Source organism: Bos grunniens, chromosome 20 (assembly GCF_055505025.1).
Source record: "Bos grunniens cultivar Pamir isolate PY7600 chromosome 20, Bosgru_T2T1.0, whole genome shotgun sequence".
Classification (NCBI taxonomy): domain Eukaryota; kingdom Metazoa; phylum Chordata; class Mammalia; order Artiodactyla; family Bovidae; genus Bos; species Bos grunniens.
The window spans coordinates 47,152,530-47,179,746 of record NC_141184.1 but is presented as its reverse complement, the minus strand read 5'-3'; the positions used below and the strand labels follow the sequence as shown (position 1 = coordinate 47,179,746).

Here is a 27,217-nt window from a genome sequence, read left to right as displayed (position 1 = left end):
CAGACATGTTTCCCTAATCTAGATCATGATCCTGCCTCACTGGCCTGCAATACCTCTGCGTTCGTTTCTGCATTTGTGCTTTTTTTTTTCATTATGCCTGTAAGCAAATTTTCTCTTCTTTTCTTCTGTCCAAATCATTCCTCCTAAATCCACTGAGAGACACATTTGTGAGAAAGTTTATGCCAGCTATCCCAATTCTATCTTACTCTCTTGCCTGATCATCTCTTAAGACTCTAAAAGCCTATTGATCATACACTCTCTCAAGACCTCTGATTCCTTAAAGGATTGTTTCCTCTTTATTGGAAAGTAGAGTTGGTTGTTTATTGGGTCTTTCATTTAACTGATAGATGCAATAGCATTTATTAATTTGAATTCAACTTCAAAACAAGTTAGTGGTTAAATGCAAAAAATTTGTATCCTATGTGTAGAGACTTTGCTGGCCTAGTTTTACAAGAGATTTTTTTATTAAACCAGTGCTCTCTCTCTTTTATTATTTCATATTGCTGTTACAGTCATTCAAGTATTTAATGAGAAAGTATGCACAAGTCTTTGTGCTACATATCATGGGGAAATGCAGAGACATACAATACAAAAGCATCCCTAACCCAGTGGAAGTCATGCACAAGACATGGTAGACTGGACGGCCTGAGTTCAATTCTCAGTTCTACCACCTAGTGGCTGTGTAATTTTAGAAAATTCTTCTCCATGCTTTAGCTTGTCTTAAAAAAAAAAAAAAGAGGTGGGGTGGTGGGGACAAATGGCCAAACTTCTGAAGCAGTATCCACTGGGAAACACTAGAAGACAGGGAAACGACTACGTGTGTGGGTCTCTAGTTACTCCCTCTAGGACAGCGCACAGCAATCTGGCGGATCTACATTTCAGATTTCAGGAGAGGGGCCCTCTGCTTATTCCTGGGTTGTGGAGCTTTCGAGCTGCATGGTTAGGAAAGCCCAGGTTCCTCTCTGGGTCATCAGGGACTGGAATACAGCAGCAGTCTGGTAGAGTAGATTCTTGCCTCCAGCTCTGTCCTTCCAGCTCAGCATTGGTGATTAGGGTAGCACCAGCTGTTCTGTCTGCAAGATCAGGGAACTGGGGTACAAGCCAGTGGCAGGATCCATTACCTCAACATTCATGGTTGGGTAGGCACCAGCTCTTCCTGGTAAGAAGGAGTAAAGGATAAGACTTGTGTTTACCTATGGCCCATGGGTGAAGGCAATCAGTCCTGACCAGTTTCCATGGAAATCTGGAGTAATCCAATACCTTTCTTCTGTAAGATCAGCCTGTAGAGGATCAGCTTAACCTAAATTATTCTTACCTCTTATTTTTCTTATCTGAAACACAGGCATAATAATATACCTACCTTCATGGAATTAGTATGAGTTTATATAGTATGTGTAAAAGGGTAGCTAGGCCCTTATTAAATGTGTGTGTAATTATAACAGAAGTACCTTTCAAGTGATATCATGCTGTTGGAGTTCAGAGTGAGTCACTAACTAGAATTTCCAGAAATGACAATCTCCATCAGTCTATAGTTGGTTTTCTCTTAAACCTGCCTGTACAGAATCTCAGATCTCATTGTCAGCCTTTCTGTCTGGATTCTGCACTCTGCCTCTTCTACCTGCTCGTTTTGGCTCCTGGACCCTAAAGTCTGTTCACATCTGGGCCTCACTTCTGCGTATGAGCTAACTGCTCTGGATGACCGAGCACTGCCTGGCTCATCCTTACTAGTGGACATCCCAGATCTCCTGGAGGCTTTAGCTCCAGCGGAGGCCCTGCTGTTATTTGCCTTCCCACAGCCTACAACCCTAGACTGAACTTCACTGAGAATCATCCATTTAATCAAGCTTTGTCCTTCATCCTCTCTCCCTCTGAAGCTCTGTCCTTTGGATTTCTCTCTCCTTTATGAAAGTTATTGTTTTAAACTTTTAAAAAATTATAGTTGCTGTACAATATTACATATTATAAATGTAAAATATAGTGATTCACAATTTTAAAAGATTATACTCCAATTATAGTTATTATAAAATATTAGCTGTATTCCTCATATTATACAGTATATCCCTGTAGTTTACTTTATATCGAATAGTTTGTACTCTACCCCACCACCCCCATAGTGCCCTGTCCCTCTTCCCTTTCTCCACTGATAACTGCTAGTTTGTGCTCTGTATCTGTGAGTCTGCTTCTTTTTTGTTCTAGTTGCTAGCTTGTTGTATTTTATGTATATATCATACTGTGTAATACATAAGTGATATCGTACAGTATTTGTCTTTGTCTGACATTTCACTTGGGAGCATAACACCCTCCAAGTCCATTCATGCTGCTGCAAATGGCCAGGTTCTTTTTTATGACTGAGTAGTATTCCACACACACACACCCCCCATGTCTTATTTATCCATTTATCTGTTGGTGGACACTTAGGTTGCTTCCATATCTTGCCAATTGCAAATAACATTTCTATGAAGTTTGGGGTGCATGTATCTTTTTGAATTAGTGGTTTTTCTTAGATATACACCCAGGGGTGGAATTGCTGGGTCATGTAATAGTTCTATTTTCCTTTTTTTTTTTTTTGAGGAAAAAATGCTTCATACTGCTTTCCACAATGACTGTGCTAATTTACATTCCTACCAACAGTATATGTGGGTTCCTTTTTCTCCATGTTCTTACAGACATTTTTTCTAATAGCCATTCTGACAGGTGTGAGGCAATAGCTCACTGTAGTTTAGGTTTGCATTTCCCTGACGATGAGTAACACTGAACATCTTTTCATGTGCTGTTGGCCATGAAATCTGTATCTCTTCTTTGGGAAAATGTCTATTCAGATCTTCTGTTCATTTTTAAATGGGTTGTTTGCTTTTTTGGGGTGGAGTTGTATGAGCTGTTTGTATATGCTGAATAGTAATCCTTTATCACTCATATCGTTTGCAAATAACCTTTCCATTCAGTAGGTTGTCTAATTGTTTTGCAATGGTTTCTTTTGCTGTGCCAGAGTTTTAAAATTTAAATAGGTCCCGTTTGTTTATTTTTGCTTTTATTCATTTACTTTAGGAGATGGATAAAAAAAAATATTTCTGCAATATATGTCAGAGTGTTCTGCCTATGTTTTCCTATAGGAGTTTTTATAGTATCCAGTTTTACATTTAGGTCTTTAATCTACTTTGAGTTTATTTAAGTATATGGTGTTAGAGAATGTTCTAATTTCATTCTGCTACATGTAGTTGTCCAGTTTTTCAACACCACTTATTGAAGAGACTTTTTTTCTCCATTGTCTATTCTTGCCTCCTTTGATGTAGATTAACTGATCATATGTGGCAGTCATGTTTGACAGTAAGTCAGGTGTGTCCTAATCAGCTCAGGCCACGATAAGAAAATATCGCACACTGGGTGGCTCGGACAGCAGACATGTATTTCTCACTGTTCTCGAGACTGGGAGATCCACGGTCAAGTGCTGGTAGATTGTACATCTGGTAAAAATCCTCTTTCTGGTCCACACATTGTCGCCTTCTTGCTCTGTCCTTGTATGGTCAAGAAAGATCATCTCTCTCATGTCTCTTCTCACAGGGCCCTGATTCCTTCATGAGGGCTCCACCCCATGACCTAATTACCTCCACTTCCAAACAGCATCCGTGCGGGGAGCTGCCCGTGAGAACGGAGTCCTTTGTCCGAAGGACACAAGCTCTGGGAGCTGCCTCAGTCCTTGAGGGTTTGCTTGCAAACATAGCTCTCTGTCCCGCCACCCCAGAGATTAGGCGCTTATTTACTGCAGACACCTGGAGTTCTGTGCAAACTTCTCACGCACAGGGAAATGTTATCTGGTGTAAGAAATAATAACAGGGTGCCATTCCCATGCTCTCAAGATTTCTTGTGACTGTAAGATGTATAGGTCAACCAAGAAAAAATGTCAACTGTCTTGTCTTTCTCATGCTCCTCTGTATAAATATAAGATGCTGAATAAAGTTGGTGTCAGACTGCGTCCCTTCGTGGAGACGTGTCTGAACCTCTCGACCCCATTTTTGTTGTAGTCTCTTGCTTTAGTTTCCGTTCTCAGCCCTGCCGTGCACGTTCTCGGGACCTGATCGACTTTGCCGGCTGGCACCTGCACATCCGGAGAAGGCAATGGCACCCCACTCCAGTACTCGTGCCTGGAAAATCCCATGGACGGAGGAGCCTGGTGGGCTGCAGTCCATGGGGTCTCTAAGAGTCGGACACGACTGAGCAACTTCGCTTTCACTTTTCACTTTCATGCATTGGAGAAGGAAATGACAACCCACTCCAGTGTTGTTGCCTGGAGAATCCCAGGGACGGGGGAGTCTGGTGGGCTGCCGTCTATGGGGTCACACAGAGTCGGATACAACTGAAGCGATTTAGCAGCAGCCGCAGCAGCCAAACAGCATCATGTTGGAGATTAGGGCTTTAGTGTGTGAATTTGGTGGGGAAACATACTTTCAATCCATATCAAGGCTCTATCACCTGATGTAACTTCTGTTCCGACTTTTTCTGTTCTTTCAACCTTGTCCCCTCTTACAGCATTTCTTCTGTGAGTGATAGGACCAAATCATATCATATTTTAGAGGAGATCATAAGGCATACAATAGGTGCTCAAGGATGAATAAAACAAAACCCTTGCTATCAAGGAACTTGCCCTACTGTAGGAAAGACAAAATGTATCATTGTGATATGTGCATTTATAATAGAAATACATATAGGATAGCCAGGAAATATGATTATCATTGAGAAAGAGACGTCTGGGTCGAAATTCAATTTTTGGCATCCACCATATGTCAGATACCGGGTATGGGAATAGAGAGAAAGGACTGTTTCTTTTCAGGCTTGACACAATTGGAGCTTGAGAGCACAAAGCTGGTAGCAATAAAGAAGAAAATCCTATGAGCTTGTTTCCATATTTGCTTCAAGTATCTATTTATCTATCTTGTTGAACCAGTTCAAAGTAAATATATCATCATCACATTTCTTCCCTTAATACTTTTCAAAAAACTAAACTAAACCAAAAAAAAACACCCCAAACTCAGGGCATTCTCATATATAACCCCAGCATTATTATCATCTAACAATTAACAAGAATGTTCTACTCTACTCCCCAGCTGTGCCTTATTGTCCCTTTGATCCTCACCTACAGGCACATTATCCACTGTCTGTGCTCTTAGCCCCAAGAAGCTGACTTGTACAGACTTTCACAGCCAGGCTCCCAACTGGGTTCAGCCAATGGGAGTTGCCCACAGATACCAGAGGCTAACAGAAGCACTAATAGAAGATGATGGTGCAGAGATAAGCTGGGATACCTTTTCTCTGCTCCACACTGCCAGGTTGCTGGTCTGGCATTGACTACCTACTACTGAATTTTCTGTGACGCATCATCCCCTGCCCTAGCTCCACCTGTGACTGGGCTCTTGGAACTCACCCACACTTGCTTATTAAGGTCTAAAAGTAGCTGGCAATAGCTTCCCTGTTAACCCTGGGTAGCTCGGCATCCTTTTGATTCCTTTAGCCCTGACCACACCTCTCAATAGTCTTGTCATTAAGTGCTTCATTAGTAAGTTCTTTGAGTTTGTGATTTGTTTCCTGCAAGGACCCTGTTTGACGTTGGAATAATCCATAATCAAATGTCACCATTAGTTTAAAGTGTTTTTAAAGATTATTTTAAACCAAAATCCAATGAAAGATCTTGCACTGAACTTGGTTATGCCTCTTTATTTTCTTAATCTAGCAGCTCCTTCCTTTTTTCTTGCCATTGACTTTCTAAAAAGAGAGTGGACCAGTTTTCTTCACGTCCCACATTCTGAATGTATCCAGTTGTTTCCTCGTAGTGTCACTTAATTTGTTCTCCTCTGTGTATTCCTTTAACTTGAATCTAATCAAGCCTTCAGATTCAACTTCCATTTAAACACTGTTAATTAGAATGCAGGTGATAACATATCATTTATAAGGCATTATCAGAGCCTTGAGACCTCATTAATTGTGGGAAAATTGGATAGTAAGTTCAACTACCAAGTGATAATAGCCATACTTGTCTATTGTAAAAAGCACTCCACCCCAATTGCTATTAGCAAATCATCTATAAGGTGGTCCTTTTGTACCAAGTGAATACCTAGCTCTCTATCAATTCAGTCCTTCTGCTAATAGTTTTAGCATTCATTATTGATTCTAGCCTGCATCAATTATTTCATTATATCCTGCAAACTTATTCTTTTCTATTCCCATCATCACTTCTACATTCAATAGCAATATTCTTCCATAAATAAGAGATTAATGAAAAAAAGACTTTTTCTTTTTCCTGACAACAGTTGCTACAATAAAGCAGAGTAAACCCTAAGTGTTTTCCCTTCAATTATTTACTCTAAAATCAGATAATCAATATGATACTATTACTGCTAATAGTATAAACATTATACTGTATTTCATTAACGAGGTCTCAGAATTCTGTACAATTAGGCTTGAACTGGTTATCAGAGAAACTAAATGCTTAAACTTTCTGATACACAATATGTTCAATTCCATCTGCCTTCTTGCTTTCAATGATTGCCTCAGAGTTTCCTACCCCAGCCCTGGTCATCTATACAGTTCTAGCACCAACAGACAGAGACTTCATATAGCACAAACGGTAGGAATAAAAACCAATATCAGTAGCTGGCAATTACACCACAATTAGATTGCACCTCTCATAGGAGCACTCAAGATGCATTCTAAATGGCTATTATCCTCCTCTGTGTTAGCCATCAGTTTCACAAATCTTTGATCACAGGATCTTAAAGCTTTGCTCTATTGTGACATTGCTTTCTCTACACGTATACTGAAATAAGCCATTTTGCTCCTCTAAGTGCTTCTGTCTGGATGAAACAATGGAATTTTAAAAGCTTAGGCAGTGAGACTTCTAGGTTCTGTTTGGATTTTTATAAGCCACCGTTTGGGAGCTGGTCTTTTGTTATCTGAGTGACCTCTGGCTGTTCCCATCACTCCCTGTGCTGCCACAGGTCCTTGCTGCAGGTAGCAGCAGCTGGTTACCAAGCTTCCTGTCAGGAATACTCACTGCTGTTCGTCTGTATGGTCCTGGGCTTTTTTCTGCAGCCCCCACCTCTTAGTAACTGTTCCTCAATCACAAACATCAAAACAGAAGGAGAGAGCCAGTATCAAGAAAAGGCTGACATGACCCTCATCAATTATTAAAATCCTTCTCCAGTAAGACTCACAAAAATTAGCTGAATTTTCTAACATCATATGGTCATCATAAATGAAGCCTCTCTTGCTAGTTGATGAGCTCTTCATCATCACTGAGGAAACAGAGTGATCCATATATGCCAAAGCCTTTAAGGATGTATGAACAAAACTGTGTGGTCTGTTGGGTCATTGGCTTCTTTGCTCTCAGCTCCATTCTTGGTTTCACACCCTACCCCACCCTCAAGTCCGCTCTAGGTTATAGAGACTGTCCCCTGCAAACACCAATTCCCAGTGTATTCATTTGCTATTGCTATATGACAAATTACCACAAACTTAGTGGTTGAAAATAACACCCGGTAATTATCTCCTATTTCTTTATTTAAGAGCTTGGGTGAGTTCGACTGGCTGGCTGCTCAAGATCTCGTGAGACCACGTGGCTGCTGGGCTCTTCCCTGCAGGCTCCGGGGAAGCAGCCACTTCTGAGCTCATTCAGGTTGCTGGTCTAGTTCAGTTCCCTGCAGCTAGAGAACTCAGGTCCCTTTTCCTTGCTGGCTGTCAGTGAGACGCTACACCTTGCTCAGTTACTGCCTGGAGGCCACCAAACATACTGTCATCAGGGCTCAAGTTGAGGTGATAAAGAATCCATCTGTCAGTGCAAGAGATTCAGGTTCAATCCCTGGGTCAGGAAGATCCCCTGGAGGAGGAAATAGCAACCCACTCTGGTTTTCTTGCCTGGAGAATCCCATGGACAGAGGAGCCTGGCAGGCTATAGTCTATGGGGTTGCAAAGAGTCAGACATGACACAGCAATTAAACAACAACAACAAAGGTGGAAGCTAACTGCTCAAGGTTGTTGGATAATACTCCTCAGGACTGGGCATTACTCCTTTCTTACAGGAGGATCTAAGCCAGTGTTGGCAAACTGCAGCCTGAGGGCGAAGTCTGGCCGGCCACCTGTTCTTATACAGCCCTGCAAGATACAAATGGTTTTTACTTCTTTAATGGTTACATTTTAAATGGTTACATAAGTCTCAATTATTTTGCAGCTTAGCCCACAAAGGCTAAAATATTTACTATCTGGCCCTTTACAGAAAGAACTAGTGGAACCATGAATTCTATTTAGATTATAGTTCAAGCCTGTCAGGTCAGAAGAGAGGGCTTGGGGGAGGGGAGCTGTGATGCGTTGGAAAAGAAGGAGGTAGAAGACACCCTACAAAGAAAAGAACCAAATTCTGGGATCATAAGAATAGCACAGGTCTAAAAAGTGAGACTGTAAATCTTCCTGGAATGAAGAATAATTTTTTTAAGGCTTTGCTAATTTGTTGTAAGAAAAATGCACTTGTTTTAATTTGCATATCATTTGGTTACTAATAAAGTTGGAGTTGGATTTTTTTCACATGCTAATTTGAAGAATTGCAAATGACTGCCACAAATAAAAAGAACAGATTTCTGAACCAAGAACAAAATCAAAATAGTTAATATCTATGAAGCTAAAATAATCTATAAAATGGAAAATATATTAATGTTCCAACCAAGAAAGGAACAAATGTTTACTCTTTAAATGTGTTAATATTCAAAAATAAAAAGAAAATTTGAAGCATAACTTGAGTCCAAAATTTCATAGTTGAGCATTTGGAACTTAAGGTAGTTTCCTAGTACTTCCTATCACTTCCCTATCAGTCTGGCTCAACCTAGCTGTATTCCTAAGACTCGTATTATCAAAGAAGCAGGAAAAATTTTGTTTCATACAGAAAATGGAGCCAAGACTACTGAGTTTAGATTGGCAATAAAGCTATTTTCTCTTGAAGGAATTACAAAAGTTTTATCAGTATAGTTGGAAAATTTATCCAGTTGCATCCAGCTCTTGTTCAAGAGTAATATCGCCTTTAATGACCAGAATATGATCTTTAGATACCATTCTCCACTAAAAGAAGCTCCTTTAGAAAATAGTGGATTTCAAGTCCACATCAGGACATTTACAAAATGGGTCAGATATGATTTTGTGCCAGAAAACAAAGAAACATTCCGACTCTGAAGGGGCCTTATCAAAGGCACACAAACACTAAACTGAAAAGGCTCCTGCTGCAAAGTTGAGACAATTTGAGCGAAAAAGAACATCAGTGATTAAAAAGTCATTATATAAAAATTTAGTAGTTTACAATGACATTCACAGAAAGACTCACTGGTTCTAGTCATCTGGGTTACCAGCTCTTTGCTCTCAAAATTGATAAAAGGATAGAATCAAGACTTCACTTTTCCTGAATGACCTGTGTTTCAGCCCATCCAAGAGATGAGGGCTTCCTGGTGGCTCAGTTGGTAAAGAATCCACCTGCAGTGCAGGAGACACAGGTTGGATCCCTTGGTCAGGAAGATCCCCTGGGACAGCCCACTCCAGCATTCTTGCCTGGGAAGTCCCATGAACGGAGGAGCCTGGCAGGCTTCAGTTGCAGAAGAGTCAGACAGGACTTAGTGACTAAACCACCAAGAGTTGATGAGGTCCAGTTCTTCACAAAAAGAATTCTAGCTAATAAAAAGAGAAGGAATGATAGAAATTTGCCATTTTTCAATCTCAGTGAAACAGTGGATCTAGGGAGTGATCAGTGGTTGATAAATCATGAAGTGCTGTAAGTTGCTGGAGACTTTATAATGGAGGGATCCAGATGACACCTCGTATTACACTGATCAGCCTTGGCATCACTAACATTGTGCTTCAACACACGAGGCCATAGGAACCATAAAGTTCGGTTTATGCTGCATTCTTACCAGCAAAACTGAACCTGAAACTAAACCAAATCTCAGGGTCTAACAACCTGTTTGCCTGTTTTCATGCTCAGTCGTGTCCGACTCTCTGTGACTCCATGAACTATAGCCCACCAGGCTCTCCTGTCCATGGAATTTTCCAGGCAAGAATATTGGAGCGATTACCAGGTCCTCCTGCAGGGGATTTTCCCTACCAAGGGATCAAACCTGAGTCTCTTGCATCTCCTGCTTTGGCAGGTGGATTCTTTACCACTGTGACACCTGGGGAGAAACAACCAGTTTACCAGTGATAAATATGGAGAAAGCAATCAGCTAAATTCAAAATGTGGGCTATGCTGTAATAAGAGAACGGGTTTCTTCAACGAATTATATTAAAAATGGGTAGAAGGTATAAAATTAAAAATATAGTCAATAAACAACCAAGTGCAGTGTTTGGACTTCGGATTCTAATTTGGACAAACCAGCTATAAACATTTGAGACCATCAAAAAATTTTAACATGGGCTGAGTATTAAGTGAAATGAATAAACCACTGTTAATTTTGTTAGGTATGATCTGATCAAGATATGAAAATTGTATGAGGAGAAAAAAAAGTAGTCCTTAGTTAGAAATGCTTCAGCCAGTGTAAATGTCCCTCAAGGCCGATGAGGCCTCTCTAGAACAGGGAAGAAATCTCAGGGGCTTTGAAGCAGGAATTTTCAGCCTGAAACAGTATTTGTTTCCTTGATGCAACATACCTCCTAATTGACTGGCAATTTGAGGAGTAAAGAATGTGATGCAGAAGTTACTTTGGTGAATATGTGATTTTTGCCAATATACAGATTGAGGCAATTAGGGTAAGCTTTCTTACATTTAGGGAGAAAGTCTTAGAAATATAGAAAGACTTTAGTAAAAACCTGTATGTCTATACAGTGAGGACCTTCAATAAATTAGTGGTTTCTCAAACTGCTAAGTTTTCTATGATATTAAACTATCTGATGAAGCAGTGAGTATAGCTGAAGATGCTCCAGGGATGCATTCCTCTATATTAAAACCCTGAAACAGATCACTGATGTTGACGCAAGTGTTCTCTACTGGCAGCGAGGGCCCCAAGGTCATGCATCCCTAGGAAGAAGCCTGAGCTCCAAAATGTAAGGCTTCAAAGGACTGTCTGTGATATCAGGTACAAACATTGAGATTTGGATATGCTCACATTTCTGCTTGTGTAGCTATTGGGTTTTTGAGTTTCTAATTATAAAATTTTCTAGCACCAACTCCATTTTTTCCCTAAACTCTATTTTTGGCTCGGTCTTTTGACAGCTGTGAGGTTTATTTAGGAATGCATATGCATTATAGCAAAAATAACTGTTCAGGCATACCTTACTTTATTGTGCTTCACAGACATTGCGATTTTTATAAACTGAAGGTTTGCAGTAAACCTGCATTGAGCAAGTCTGTTGGTGCCATTTTTTCCAACAGCATTTGCTCACTTAATGTCACTTTTTGGTAATTATCACAATATTTCAAACTTTTTCACTATTATTATGCTTACTGTGGTGTTCTTCCATCAGTGATCTCTGATGTTACTACTGGGATTGTTTGGGGCACCATGAGTCCCACCCATCTAAGATAAAATTTAACCAATAAACATTGTGTGTGTTCTGTCTGTTCCACCAACCAGCCATTCCCTCATCTCCCTCCCTCTACTTGGGCCTCCCTATACCCTGAGACACAATGATATTGAAATTAGGCCAATTAATAATTCTACAGTGTCCTCTAAGTGTTCAAGTAAAAGAAGAGTCACTTTAAATCAAAAGTTAGAAATGGTTAATCTTATTGAGGAAGGCATGTTGAAAGCCAAGATGGGTCAAAAACTAGGCCTCTTATGCCAAACAGTTAGCAAAGCTGTGAATGCAGAAGAAAAGTTCTTGAAGGGAATTGAAAGTCTGCCCAGTGAACACATGAATGATAAGAAAGGAAAATAGCCCTATTGCTGATGTGGAGAAAGTTTTAGTTGCTTGGAGAGAAGATCAAACCATTCATAATATTCCCTTTAGCCAAAGCCTAATCCAGAGCAAGCCCCTAACTCTCTTCAATTCTATGAAGTCTGAGAGAGGTGAGGAGGCTGCAGAAGAAAAGTCTAAAGGTAGCAAAGGTTGGTTCATGAAACTGAAGGAAAGAAGCCATCGGCATAACAGAAGTGCAAGATGAAATAGCAAGTGCTGATGCAGAAGCCACAGCTAGTTATCCAGAAGATCTAGCTAAGATCGTTAATGAAGGTGTTCTATAATAAGCAACAGATTTTCAGTGTAGACAAAGCAACCTTATATTGGAAGAAGATACCATAGCCAGAAAAGTGAAGTCAACATCTGGCTTCAAACCTTGAGAGGATAGACTGACTCTTTAGTCAGGGCTAATGCAGCCAGTGGCTTTAAGCTGAAGCCAATGCTCACTCATTGCTGTTGTTGTTTAGACACTAAGTTGTGTCCGACTCTTTTGCGACCCCATGGACTGTAATCCACCAGGCTTCTCTGTCCATGGGATTCTCCAGGCAGGAATACTGGAGTGGGTTGCCATGCCGTCCTCCAGGGGATCTTTCTGACCCAGGGATTGAACCTGCGTCTCCTGCATTGGCAGGTGGATTCTTTACCACTGAGCCACCAGGGAAGCACAGCAGTGCTCACTTACCATTCTAACAATCCTACGGCCCTTAAGAACTGTGCTAAATCTATTATTTCTGTGCTCTGTGAATAGAAGGGAATGACAAAGCCTGGATGACACTCATTTATTTATAATATGGTTTACTGAATATTTTAAGCCCTCTGCTGAGACCCACTGCTCAGAAAAAAAGATTCCTTTCAAAATGTGACTGCTCACTGACAATGTACCTTGTCACCCAAGACCTCTGATGGAAAAGTACAATGCGAGTAATGTGTTTTCATGCCTGATAACACAGCATCCATTCTGCAGCCCATGGATCAAGGAGTCATTTGGACTTTCAACTCTTAGTATGTAAGAAATACATTTTGTAAGGTTCTAGCTTACAGATGTAGTGATGCCTCTGATGGGTCTCAGCAAAGTAAATTGAAAACCTTCTGGAAAGTATTCACAATTCTATATGCCATTAAGAACATTTGTAATTCATGGGAAGGTGTCAAAATATTAACATTAACAGGATTTTGGAGAAGTTGATTCTAACACTCATGAATGACTTTGAGGGGTTCAAGACTTCATTGGAGGAAGCCCCTGCCAACGTGGTGGAAATAGCAGAGAAGCAGAGCCCGAAGATTTGATTGAAGTGCTGCAATCTCATGATCAAACTTTAACAGATGAGGAGTTTCTTCTTATAAATGAGCAAAGAAAATGAATTTTTTGAGATGGAATCTATTCTTGGTGCAGATGCTGTGAAGATTGTTGAAATAACTACAAAGGATTCCAAATATTACAGAAACTTAGTGGATAAACCAGCAACAAGGCTTGAGAGATTGACTCCGATACTGAAAGAAGGTCTTCTGAGGGTAAAATCCCATCAAATACTATTGCAGGTCACAGAGAAATTGTTTGTGCGAGAGTCAACTGGTACAGCAAACGTCACTGTCATATTATTAATATTGTAAGAAATTGCCACAGCCGCTCCAGCCTTCAGCAAATCCACCCTGCTCAGTCGGCAGCCTTCAACATCGAGGCAAGACCCTTCACCAAACAAAAAGATGACAATCCTCTGAAGAGTCAACTGATGGTTTGCATTTTTCATCAATTAAATATTTTAAAATTAAGATGTGAACATTGTTTTATAGAAATAATGTTATCACACACTTAATAGATTGTAGTATAGTGTAAACATAATTTTTATATGCACTGAGAAACCAAAATTTCACGGTGACTCACTTTATCATGAAATTCACTTGATTGCAGTGGTCTGGAACCAACCTTCAGCGTTGCTGAGGCATGCCTGTACACCAAAGTTAAAATGTTGACCCTATTAGAAACCTGATGTTGAACAAACCACTAAATTTCTCTGGACTGCCTGGCTTTTCATTTTCACAAATGAGAATGCCATTAGCAATAAGGTTACAAAGGTTGTGTGCGTAAAGCACCTAATGTGTCATTGAACACATGGCAGGCACTGAAAACATAGTGGCTGTTATTATCCAAGTACAAGCTTTGATTGTCTACCTACCACCTCTCGTCCAGGCAGCTCAAAAGTAACCAGGCCAGCCAGACTGCAGAGATTCCGAAACAAACACCCAGTGATTTATCCAATGGCCTAGCCGCCAGCTCTGCCAAACCACAGGAACATAAGCAGCCTTTCATGGTTCCTTCCTCTGGTCTGCAGGTTAAACCCCAAACGGAGCCACACCCTGCACCATTGTCCTGACTGTTACAGACAAGCTGAGCCAAGTTCAGAGAGCCCCAAGTTCCTGCTGCTCCCGATGGTAATTTGAGTTAGTATCTGGTATGTTGAAAATCAGTCCTGGGGCTTTCCCCAGCATCCCCATTGCTGCTCTGTGATAAACCAGGACCTGAAGTAGCTCCTCAGAGGAACTGTAACTTCAGAGTCCAGCGACCAGGGTCTCAGTATCCATCTCCTCACCTTGTGCCCTCTTCATTGCTTCTGGCTGCAAAAGCTTTCCCAAAGGAAATCCTTTCCACAAAAAAGTCTTTTGCCAGAGGAAAATGCTCTAGAAGGAACCTGATCAGAAACCCTAAGAGCCCTTTGTCAATATCCAATATGGCCATCCATATACACTTGGTCAGAGTCAAGGAAAGTTTAAAAGCACAGTGCAAAACTGAAAACAGAGCTCTGGTCTCTCCTCGTGGCAGCTTTCCTAAGACTCAAGGGGCTCAGCCCTTGGGTTCCCACTCAGGGGAACCCAGGGAGACTTCTCAGATTCATACTCTGTCCTTCCCTTCTATGAGCCTAGGGAAGGGCCAGCCTGTTTAATGATGTCTCCCTTCCTGCTTAGTCCCTCCTGACCCAGCATCACCCAGAGTGCATCCCATACAGATCCCACTGAGGGATGATGATGCAGTCCAGGAAGAGAAAAAGAGAAATGAGTGAAGAAAGTCGAAGAAAGAAAAGAAAACTAGAGGGACTTCTCTGGTGGTCCAGTGGCTAAGACTCCATGCTCCCATTTAGGGGGTCTGGGTTTGATCCCTGGTCAGGGAACTAGATCCCACATGATGCCGTTTAGAGTGCATACCACAGCTAAAAGATCCCATGTGCCGCAGCTAAGACCCAGTGCAGCCAAATAAATAAATATATATATATATTTTAAAGTCAGGAGGAGGCTTAAATTCTAAGAAACAGCGAAGTGTTTATTCATGCCCAGGGATGTCACATATTACCATATTTTTTAATATAAAAAATACCTGAAAATATTCAGGAAGAAACCACAGAGGATGGGGGAAATGGGAGGAGATGGTCAAACGGTATAAACTTCCAGTTGCAAATAAATCTGAGCGTGTAACGTGGTGGTGGTTTAGATGCCAAGTCGTGTCCAACTCTTGCAACCCCATGGACTGTAGCCCGCCAGGCTCCTCTGTCCATGGGATTCTCCAGGCAAGAATACTGGAGTGGGTTGCCATTTCCTTCTCCAGAGGATCTTCCCGACCCAGGGATCGAACCCAGGTACAGTATGGTATATAACTCTAGTTAACAATCCTGTATTGTATATTTGAATTGCAGGACTATATCCTGGAAGGATTCATAGTTTTATTGTGAAAGTTTGGCCCTTAGGGGCTTTTGTTTCACATTAATACATATGAATTATGAGAGTGGAAAGTTTTTGGCCAACTAAGATCTTTGTTATTTAGGTTTATATCAACCTATCTCACTGTCCTTATTTTTCCAAAGCAGTTGATCATCTAGATATTTAGTGTTAATAAATGAAGTGCCATTCGGTGTTGTTGGTGTTGTCCATGTAGAAGTGACTGCTACCCACGCAGAGCTTTCTTTCCAGACAGTGTAACATTCCCATGGAATGCACTAACAGAATAGACAGCTCTCCAATTGTTTCTCATTAAGTGCTTCCAGACTTTTATCCTCAGAGAGGGTGTCTCGTTTTCAAGAAGTTTGAGAGCAAGCTCTTACACGTTCTAGAAGAGAAGGCTTTAAAACATAGAAACGGCTTGTTTTTCAAAAGATGTCCAGTTGATTAGACAAATTAGTTCTAGGTAGAAAAGAGAATGTGAAAGACAGATGATGAATTATGATGAATGTGCATATGCTTTATGGAGTGCGTGCTAAGATGCTTCAGTTGTATCCGACTCTTTGAGACCCTATGGACTGTAGACCGCCAGGTTCCTCTGTCCATGGGATTCTCCAGGCAAGAATACTGGAGTGGGTTGTCATACCCTCCTCCAGGGGATCTTCCAGACCTAGGGATCGAACCCATGCCTCTTATATCTCCAGTATTGGCAGGCAGGTTCTTTGCTACAGTCAGATCATTTAAAAATTCGTTGGTTTTTCCACCAGTCTCTATAAGAGTAACTGGCAAAATACAGTGTCAAAATTCACATAAGAGCTTAGCACAATTGATAAAACATGGGCAAATAGAAGTTATGAGTGACACTTTCTATCCTCAACGTCTAGAGCTCATTTGGGTGTTTAAAGATAACTTCACAAAAATTAAACCCTAACAGAATAAAATTTCCACCAACTTCCTAGGCTTTTCTTTCAAAAGAAAAAAAAGAACAAAAACAAAAGATAATTGAGTTTATAGCTTAGAGTTTTGGGTAAATTCTAAGAACATTCATATTGCTAAAATTAAAGCCAGCCCAACTGAAGTGCTTCATTAAAAACTCAACTGGGATGACCCAGAGGGATGGTATGGGAGGGAAGAGGGAGGAGGGTTCAGGATGGGGAACACATGTATACCTGTGGTGGATTCATTTCAATAAAAATAATAATAATAATAATTAAACCTTCCAAAGAAAAAGAAAAACTCAACTGGGGAAATTCCCTAGTGGCCCAGTGGTTAGGACTCAGGACTCTCACTGCTGAGGCCCCAGGTTCAATCCCTGGTAGTGAAACTAAAATCCTGCAAGCTGTGTGGTGTGGCCAAAATAATTATAATAAAACCCTCAACTGGTACTGTTTCTAAATTAAAGAAAATGTTCCAGTTGATTTTGTCTGTTTAGATTTGTACAAAATAAGAGTGCAAATATCTGCTAGGAATACTGCCAGGTTCAAGTTTTTACTTCTGTCAGAGGGGTTCTACTGAAGGAAAAAAAACAGCCCTTTCTGTTCTTTCATACATGAAGGACTTGTTCTGAAAATATACACACTAATTATCCAAGCAAATGTAAAAATTGCTGTTTTGTGAGATCTTATTGGTGTTTAAGCACACTGAATGCATTGGAGATGTGTCTCAATTATCTATTGCTACATTAAAAATGACCCCCAAATTTAGGAACCGAAGACAACATGTATTGTCTTCACACAGTTTATAGAGCCAGGCACCCAGGAGTTAGTTGTGACTCATAAAATTACAATCAAGCTGTCAGCTGGGGCTGAAGACTTTTTTTGGTGGTGGGGTGGTGCAGGGATGAAGACCTCTAAGAGCTTGACTAGAGCTAGAGAATATGCTCAAGCTTATATATGGTTGGTTTTTTAAAAAATATTTAATTATTTGTCTGTGCTGGGCCTTAGCTGCAACATGCCAAATCTTTAGTTGTAGCATGCACGATCTAGCTCCCTGACCAGGGATTGAACCCCGGGCCCCCCTGTATTGGGAGCATGGAGTCTTGGCCCCTGGACCACTGCCAGGAAGTCCCTTATTCATGTGGTTGCTGGCAAGCTTCAGTCCCTCATCCCCTGAGATTCTCTGTAGGGCTATTCATTATATGGTGGCTGGCTTCCCTCAGATGAATCCTGGCACTGTATGGGAGGATGCTCTATAAGGGTTTGAAAACCAGGAGGAGACCACCTTGACCATCTGCCATCTGGGTCCCAGAGACTCATGTCTTCCCTCACACATATAATACACTCATCCCATCCCATGACTCCTAACATTCTCATCCCACTGAAGCATTAACTCAAAGTTCAGAAGCATGACATCTAAATCAGATCCAGCTTCACGTGAGGCTCCTCAGGTATATTTCTTAATGTTCAGTTCCTTGAGTATCATTTCTCTTAATCTAAAAACCTGTGAATTAAAGAGATAAGTCATTTGCCCTTCTCACAGCCAACACACAATGGTGAACAGGCATGGGATAAACACCACAGGCATCACTATTAGAAGCATAAGGAAATGGGAGGCACGCAGGAGTCCCCACACCTTCTCTGACGTCTAGCCAGGCAAATCCTGGAAGCTTTTTAGGACTCAGTCCTGTTCCTTTTGTTGTTGTTGTTCAGTCTCTAAGTCATGTCCGACTCTCCAGGAACGATTCTCTGTGGTTCTTCCTTATACTTTCCAAACCATCCATTCTTTTTCATGAAAGTTGGTACATGTATGCAGCTGAATAATTTTCCAAACCTGCAGTAGAATGGGGGGTGGAGGGGGAAAAGCCTCTTTTCATTTTATGCTCTTTCTGTTCCTTTTAGTTCTAGTTGTCAATGTTTCTGCTGATATAATTCTTTAAAAAATGGTACATCTCCTGGAAATTTTATCAGGTCAATGCATTAGACAAAAGCCATACTCAGAGATCTCTATGAGATAATCCCTTTTTCCATCTTGTGATTCTGCTGCGGAGCAATGCTGTTAAGCTACTCAATGTGTGTGGGGGGGTGTGGGGATTTGTTAGTCGCTCAGTCATATCCAACCCTTTGTGACCCCATGGACTGTAGCCCCCCAGGCTCCTCTGTCCATGGAGTTCTCCAGGCAAGAATACTGAAGTTCTCCAGGCAAGAATACTACAGCAGTAGCCACTCCCTGATGCTCTATTATTTGAGAGGATCTGGGAGCCGTGCCCTAAAAAACTTCAGAAAGCCTTTTACATGACTAACCTACAGTTCTGAGGTGCCACTTGCGATCTTTCTGAGATCATAACAAAGGATTTTATAGTCACACCTTCAGCTTCATCTTTAAATCACGATGGTGCCCTGGGTTTGACCTTTGCTCTGAAGACCTTCCTTAATTTTAACATTGTTTGCTGCTCGTAAAGGCTGGCATCTTTACAACTGGTGAGTCCTGGCTCTTTTTGCTTAATTGCTCTTCTGTTAGCCTATCTCTCTCCTCTTAAATTTTATTATAAAAAGCTAAAAGAAACCAGGTGAACTGTCAACATTCTGGCTAGATATCTCCTGAGTTACAGCTCCCTGTTCATTAGATACATTTTCTGCCTCCCACATTGATAAAGACAATGAAGTTGCTAAATTTTCTGCCACTGTGATAAGGATCCACTGCCCTCCAGAATTCAGCAAGCTTTTCCTCCCTTTCTTTTCAACCCCAACGAGGAGTCTGCTCAAAATTCTGCTAACAGTCTGTTCAAGGCTCTTTAGGCTTTCACCAATACATTCTTTAAACTCCTTTCAGCTCCTGTCCAAGGCCCAGATTCTAAGCCATGCCTAAATTTTAGGTGTTTGTTACAGTAGCATTTCACTTCCAGGTACTAAAATCTATGTAGTTATCTATTACAGTATAACAAAATACTCACAAAATTTAACAGCTGAAAGCAGCAAATGTTTATTATTCTACAAAATTTCTGAAGACCAGGAATCCAGAAGCAGCTTAGCTGCATTATTCTGGCCCAGGGTCTCTCATTAGGCTGCAGTCAAATTGTCAGCCAGGGCTATGGTCTTCTGAAGGCTTAAGTGGGGCTGAAGTTCCTGCTTCGGGGCTCACTCGTGTGGCTATTTGTCACATGGGCTTCTCCCTGGGACTACTCACCACATGACAGCTGTCTACCCACAAAGTCAGTGATCTAGGAGAGAGTCTTTTTTATTTTTTTAATTTAATTTTATTTTTAAACTTTACATAATTGTATTAGTTTTGCCAAATATCAAAATGAATCCACCACAGGTATACATGTGTTCCCCATCCTGAACCCTCCTCCCTCCTCCCTCCCCATACCATCCCTCTGGGTCGTCCCAGTGCACTAGCCCCAAGCATCCAGTATCGTGCATCGAACCTGGACTGGCATCTCATTTCATACATGATATTTTACATGTTTCAATGCCATTCTCCCAAATCTTCCCACCCTCTCCCTCTCCCACAGAGTCCATAAGACTGTTCTATACATTAGTGTCTCTTTTGCTGTCTCGTACACAGGGTTATTGTTACCATCTTTCTAAATTCCATATATATGCGTTAGTATACTGTATTGGTGTTTTTCCTTCTGGCTTACTTATAAACTAATGTTGGATGCTACATATCATCACATCTGACACGTTGGAATTACGTGGGAGGGTGTGAATACCTGATGTTATGATTTTGGAGGCTATCACAGGGTATAATTATTTTTTTAAAAAACTCATTTTCTTCCTTCCCAGAACCAATTTTTGCCATGCAAAAGTTAAGCAGAGATCAAGATATTAACATTATTGTGGTTAGAAGTGGAATAGCAGAGGTGGCTTAGATATGTGGCCACAGTGAGCTTCACTAGACCTCAGAATTAGACTGACCCAGTCACAGAAAGAAAACGACATTTTTCCTTTCTCCCAGATCAGCTTATCACATAAAAAGTCAAACAGAAGCAACTTTCCATGGTTTTGGAAATCTAAGAGTACGAAAAAGCACACAATCAGAGTGAGGAAAAGGAAGCAGACAGAGTGGAGGAAAGACAGATGGGTTCCTCCAACCATCGATCTTCCCCAAGGACTGGAGGGCAAAAAATGGAGACACTCACCATAGGTTTCTCTGCAGGGCTCAATCCCAGGGGCTCAGACAACAGTTTCGGGAGTCCCTTGTGCAACACATCTAGCAAAACCTGCCCTGCCTCTTCTTTATCAGCTCAGAGCAGGTCTAGCACAATAGTTCTCATGCTCACCTTCAGATTGCTGGGCTCTGCTCCCGAACAATTTGCATTTCTTTACAAGTCCCCAGGTGATGCTGGTACAACTGACCTGAATACAGACTTTGAGAACCACTGGTCTAGGGTTGTTCAGGTACCCACGACCTGCAAGTGCTTTATATGCATTCCATTTCTCATTCACATGTTTATTAATCTGCATAACAATGTAAGATAGATTTCATTAACACTTTATCTGCATTATACAGAAAAAGAGACTAAGTGAAAACACTTCAGAAGTGAAGCATTTGGCCAAGTTTACTTTCTGCTGGCCACACAGAGCCAACTGTCAGTCCAGATCTGATTCCAAAGTCTGTGATCTTTCTTCTACACCAAGTTGCCAAATATTGGTGGGAACCAGGGTGTAGCCAACTCCGCTTCTTGTCTTCTCGACCGTAATCTTAAGCACAATTTTCTCCATTTTCTTTACTGAAAGTAATTGTACACTAGGCAGTTCAGTCTGTGGCCATGTCTGTGAATCTGAGAGGGGGATTAACACATCCACCTTTAGTGGGCTTCCCTGATGAAAGCTCAGTTGTGTCCTACTCTTTGTGACCCCATGGACTGTCCATAGAATTCTCCAGGCCTGAATACTGGAGTGGGTAGCCTTTCCCTTCTCCAGGGGATCTTCCCAACCCAGGGATAGAACCCAGGTCTCCCGCATTGCAGGCAGATTCTTTACCAGCTGAGCCACCAGGGAAGCCCTTCAGTGGTAAAGAATCTGCCTGCCGATGCAGAAGACACAAGAGACGTGGATTTGATTCCTGGGTTGGGAAGATCCCCTGGAGAAAGTAGTGGCAACCTACTCCAATATTCTTAATTGAGAAATCCCATGGACAGAGGAGCCTGGAGGGCTATAGTCCGTGAGATAGCAAGAGTCAGACACAGCTTAGCTACTAAACAACAACAAATATATTCACCTTTAAGCAGAAAGATTAAGAGTATCAATTCACAATATACTAGCATTCTAAGGAAATGGCAACCTACTCCAGTGTTCTTGCCTGGAGAATCCCAGGGACGGGGGAGCCTGGTGGGCTGCCGTCTATGGGGTCACACAGAGTCGGACACGACTGAACCGACTTAGCAGCAGCAGCAACATTCTAACAGATCCATCAAAGAAGTTAGCAAATGGCCAGCACAACACATCTCTGGCTATTGGCTCTCCAAGTCAACCCTCCACCCCCTCGCTGCTCAGGAGGTGGACCTCCATGAACTACAACAGGCTCCCTTGCCCTTGGGCTTTCAAATGGGTCCATCATCCTCGGATGTGACCAGAGGGAGGAAGGAGATTTCCCCAACTCCCTCCATGTAGGCTCATCTAGACAGACTGCACACTTCCACAGAGGACTCTAGTCTTCAAAGCAGCTGCCCCAAGCAACCTTTTCCTTCCAGGCTTCAGGAGCTCCTCCTTCCATTGCCCCTTCAGGCCGAGGGTTACTAATAGTCCTTAGAGTCCTGGGCTCTCCCCGCCGGCCCCAGGGGTTCCCTCACCCTGTCCACACCTTTGTAAACAATCCCCATATTAATTCCTCCCTGAGCTATCCTGACCTGAGTGTGCTGGCCCTGCTGGGCCCAATAGTGAGCACAGATTTAGGGACAGTTTACAGCTTTGCTTTCTGGGAGCCTGCATGGGCTCAGGTCTTCCTCCCAGAAGCCAGCAACTTTCTGAGGCTCCTGCTGCTGCCCAGATGGTCAGGCCTACACCCCTAGTCTTGGTTTAAGGGTGCAAAACCCCACCTTCTGGCCCTTGCGTGTCCTGCCCAGTAGGTAGACCAAATGGTAAGAGGCCACTTGGCAGGTTCTGCTGGCAAAATTCCTATGACAAAAATTGCTGCTCCATTTCAGAACACAATTTTTCTCTCTTGGACCAGGCATTTATTCCAACAGAAGGTAAATTATCCCTGGAAGAAAGCTAGATGTAAAGTTGGCAGTCAAAGACATCTGTGTGAAATGAGTTTCAGATGTTTTCTATTTTCCCAGCTAGCTGCAAGCCTGGGTTGAGAAAGGGGAGCATAACATTCAAATAGATTCTAGATTTTAGAACAACAATTCTCAAGGTGTGTGGGGAAGGTGACTTACATTGTCTCCTGGAAAGCATTTTGGAAACTCTGGGGAGTCTTTCATTGTGGGTCATGGCCCAAGGATGCTAGCCTGCCTGTAGTTAAGAGATAGTCCCATGCAACAGATACTAACCCCAGAGGAACTTGAAATGTCCTGAGAATGTTTCTGTTGCTGAAAAACCCGTTTATAATTATCTTGGTGAAAGACTTATGTTTTCCTTTACATTCAAAAAAAGAAAGAAAGAAGGCATTTGTATGTGGCTTTAATATTTACTCAGATTTCCCAGAATGTAACTACCACGTGAACTGAGAAACTGTCATCCATTGTTTTGTTTGAGTTTTATCAAGTTGGTCATGATTTGTGAAACAACACAGATATCTGCATTTGTATCTGTAACTTTCAAAGTGATTCTACAAAAATACTCAATGACAGACAGGTGATTTCCTTTTGTCTTCTAGTGAAGTTGAGCCCTACTATACATACTGAAATGTGTAGAGAAAATCTCCCCACATGCAATTTAAAAATAAATATGTAATATAGTAATGGAAATATAAAAGATGGATACAAACAAAGTAGTTATAAATGTTTCATTTGGAGATCATCAACATTGTACAGCAAAGGCCTTTAGAAATGGGTGTTGCATCTGATAGATACAAGACCCAAAGATTCAGAGCAAGGTGTTCTGTTGACTGAGGATGTCCACTGAGGGGAAAATCTCTCTTTGGAAGAACCATGAAAAGAGCCATAGGAAGAGAACTAAAAGGAAGCTTAAGTGTCTAAGCTACACACTGGGCCTCATCCTTACTGATAATACTGTTTTTATATAACTACCAACTCCCTTCGTCATTTGGCAAGTAGTAGACGCTCAGTAAATGTCCAAAAGTCACTCAACAAAAATCCCCTTTAACAAATTAAAGATACAATCATTTATTTCTTGAAACACTGATCAAACAAGCAACAGTGATTTGTAATTTGTATGCAAAGAGATTCTGTAGTATTTCATCACATTTTGTAACTTTGGTGAGTGATATTCCCTATACAATTTCAGATCTAAATTTGTAGTGTGATTTCCCTGATGAAAGGTTATCTAGCCAAACTGATGGCCTCAAAAGTCCTGAATAAGTCAGAAGCTGATATATTTTGTTATGGACATTATATTTCACTTGTTGACAAGTTAGGCAACATATTGGGCTTTTTTTAATGTTCTGAGTGGAACAATAGAGCTCAAAAGTTATCTGGAAACACAGCTCCTTTATTAAAAGGAAAATTCAATGAATGTTAAAACCTAAGCACCACTGCTTTCCCCTGACATACTCCTATTCATGCTTTAGGTCTCCAGAACTTTCCTCACACCCCATGTCCTCGGTAAGAGTACTTCATCAGCTTCCATTGCACTTAACACACTTTCATAGAAATTACAACATGAGTAACTGTTTACTTATTTGCTTTTCCACTAGACTCTAAGCTCTGAGTGGGCAGGGATCACACTTATTCATTGTTTTCTCTTGAACCTGGCACACAGTAGGTCATCAGTGCTTAGTCAATCAGTCAACAAGTATTTAGCATACTGCCAAGGGGCAGTACTGACTTCTACATTGTTCCATGGGGCAGCCACGGAGGACAGGATGCACCTTTAAGCTTCCTGTGGTTCCCCCTGAACACCATGGGACTCAAGTTCTGTGCCTTTTACACCTCCTCTTCCAGGCTCCAAGGCTCTTCTGTTTCGTCTGTCAGCTTCACCACCAGTTAAGTTGGAGTCAGAAGGTGTGGGAAGCTCTGTTCTTAGTCATTCGTTTGATTGTTCAGTTGTGCTAACATTTTAGCATGCTGGGCCTCGCCTCCAGAGTTTCTAATTCAGGAGTTCTAGGAGGAGGAATGGCAAAAGCCTGCATTACTTACAAGTACCCAAGCGATGCTGGTACTGCTGATCGGGAGACCATACTTTGAGAATCGTTGGCTGAGTAAGAAATTTCAGCCTCTGAGTAAGAAGTTTTAGCCAGATCTTTACAGACATCCCCAGTTTTGAATTTAAAGAATGTATTCCTTGTTATAAAAGAGTTGTAGATATCAAGAAGTGGGTAGAGAGAATATGGGGTACCAAAAGCTTCCTAAATATTCTAAACTCCATAGAATGAACCTGGTTCTGGCTTTTTGGTTAGGCTAGAGAAGAGGGAACAGAGAGAGTCAGAAGAGAGAACCAGAAGTCTACTTCCCATGGAGAAGCCAAGCTGAGACCAGGCAACACAGAGGATGATGAGCCAGTAAAACTTTCTAGGATCTGGGGCCTCAGTTATCTTTGTGAGGTCTGCCCACAGCAGACCACATCCACCCCTTAGCTCTGCTTGAATGAGGACCTCACAGTTCTAACAGCCTTAGCTGGATCTGAAGATACTGCAATGCATCTATATTTTAGTCTGCTCAGGCTGCTATAACAAAACAGTTATAGTGCCTTAAAAACAACAGGCATTTACTTCTCACAGGTCTGGAGTCTGGGAAGCCCAGGGTCAAGACACCGGCAGATTTGGTACCTGATGAGCCCATTTCCTAGTTTATAGATGGCTGTCTTCTTGCTGTAACCTCACATGACAGATGGGGAAGGGAAATCTCTGGGACCTTTTATAAGGGCAGGAAGGTTCCACCCTTATGACTTAATCACCTCCCAAAGATACCACCTCCAACATCATCATATTGATTGTTAGAATTTAATATATGAAACTGGTGGGATGAGGGAAGGACACAAGCTTCAGTCTATAGCAAACCTGTTTTCCAAAACCTTTGTTACTTAGTTCAGATTTAACAATTAGCATTGGTTACCTATTACCTAATAGGAGCAAAGTTTCTGATAAGATGTAGAGTTGAAGTAAATATATTTTTAGCTGTCTCACAATATATGTACTTTTTCTTAAATGAGTTCTTTAGTATTAGTGATCAGATAACTATTTCAGTTCAGTTCAGTTCAGTTGCTCAGTCATGTCTGACTCTTTGCGACCCCATGAATCGCAGCACGCCAGGCCTCCCTGTCTATCACCAACTCCTGGAGTTCACTCAGACTCATGTCCATCGAGTCAGTGATGCCATCCAGCCATCTCATCCTCTGTTGTCCCCTTCTCCTCCTGCCCCCAATCCCTCCCAGCATCAGAGTCTTTTCCAATGAGTCAACTCTTCGCATGAGGTGGCCAAAGTACTGGAGTTTCAGCTTTAGCATCATTCCTTCCAAAGAACACCCAGGGCTGATCTCCTTCAGAATGGACTGGTTGGATCTCCTTGCAGTCCAAGGGACTCTCAAGAGTCTTCTCCAACACCACAGTTCAAAAGCATCAATTCTTCGGCACTCAGCTTTCTTCATAGTCCAACTCTCACATCCATACATGACCACTGGAGAAACCATAGCCTTGACTAGACGGACCTTTGTTGGCAAAGTAATGTCTCTGCTTTTGAATATGCTATCTAGGTTGGTCATAACTTTTCTTCCAAGGAGTAAGCGTCTTTTAATTTGATGGCTGCAGTCACCATCTGCAGTGATTTTGGAGCCCCCAAAAATAAAGTCTGACACTGTTTCCACTGTTTCCCCATCTATATTAGCCTAAGCAGCTACTTTTTTTTTTTTTCCCCTGTCCTTTTCCTTTTGGAGAGAAAGGGAAAAAACTTTTTCCTCTATCCTCTTATGCTTAGTACGTGGGGCCCAGCAAATAAAGTTGACAAAAGATGGATTAGCAGGAGAAAAAGCATAAAAATTTTGTTTGATATTAATTAATATATGTATGCAGCATGGGAAGGCTTTATAAAGAGGAAGTGAAAACACCCAGTAAAGTTATTGGACATGAGAGCTTACATACCATGATGTCCAAGAGCAATAAATTAAAGAGATGTGACAAGACAAAGTAGAGGGGTTTGGGCTTCTGTGGGCTGTAAATCTGGACAATCTATATAGGGGGAACTAAGTGAAGATGAAGGTTATTTCAGTAAAGTTTGTATATGCAGATTCAAGTTGTCTATGCTGTCTCCAGTGATGAGGGATCTCTTCTTCCTGGTACAGAAGAGAGAAAGGAGAACAACTTCACAAAGGGAAATCCATGCCCTAAGTTCAGACAGAAAGGGAGAAGGTAGAGCTTATCCGGTGCCTGTCATTTCTCAATTGCCTGTACCTCAAAATAATCCCTATGCCAAAGTGGAATACTTTGGATTTGCATATTCGAATCTCCGTCACTTTCTACAATGTAAGCTCCCTTAGAAAAAGTAAGACTCTCCAGAATACAGCAGATCCAAAACTAAATGTCATCCTCTTTCCTATACATG

The 27,217-nt window shown here is 41.5% G+C and overlaps 1 long non-coding RNA gene across 3 annotated transcripts in view; it reads left to right on the top strand.

The window, feature by feature from the left end:
- The window catches only part of LOC147350345 (uncharacterized), a 71,593-nt gene extending 62,915 nt beyond the window's left edge, over positions 1–8,678 (top strand). Inside the window, exon 4 of one of the 3 annotated variants that reach the window (XR_015148755.1) lies at positions 7,555–8,678. This is a non-coding gene — a long non-coding RNA (uncharacterized LOC147350345). Of the gene's footprint in view, positions 1–3,558; positions 4,021–7,554 lie in introns of those variants that run through there. The other 2 variants (XR_015148753.1, XR_015148756.1) reach the window with 2 other exon arrangements.
- The last annotated feature ends 18,539 nt before the right edge of the window (positions 8,679–27,217 follow it).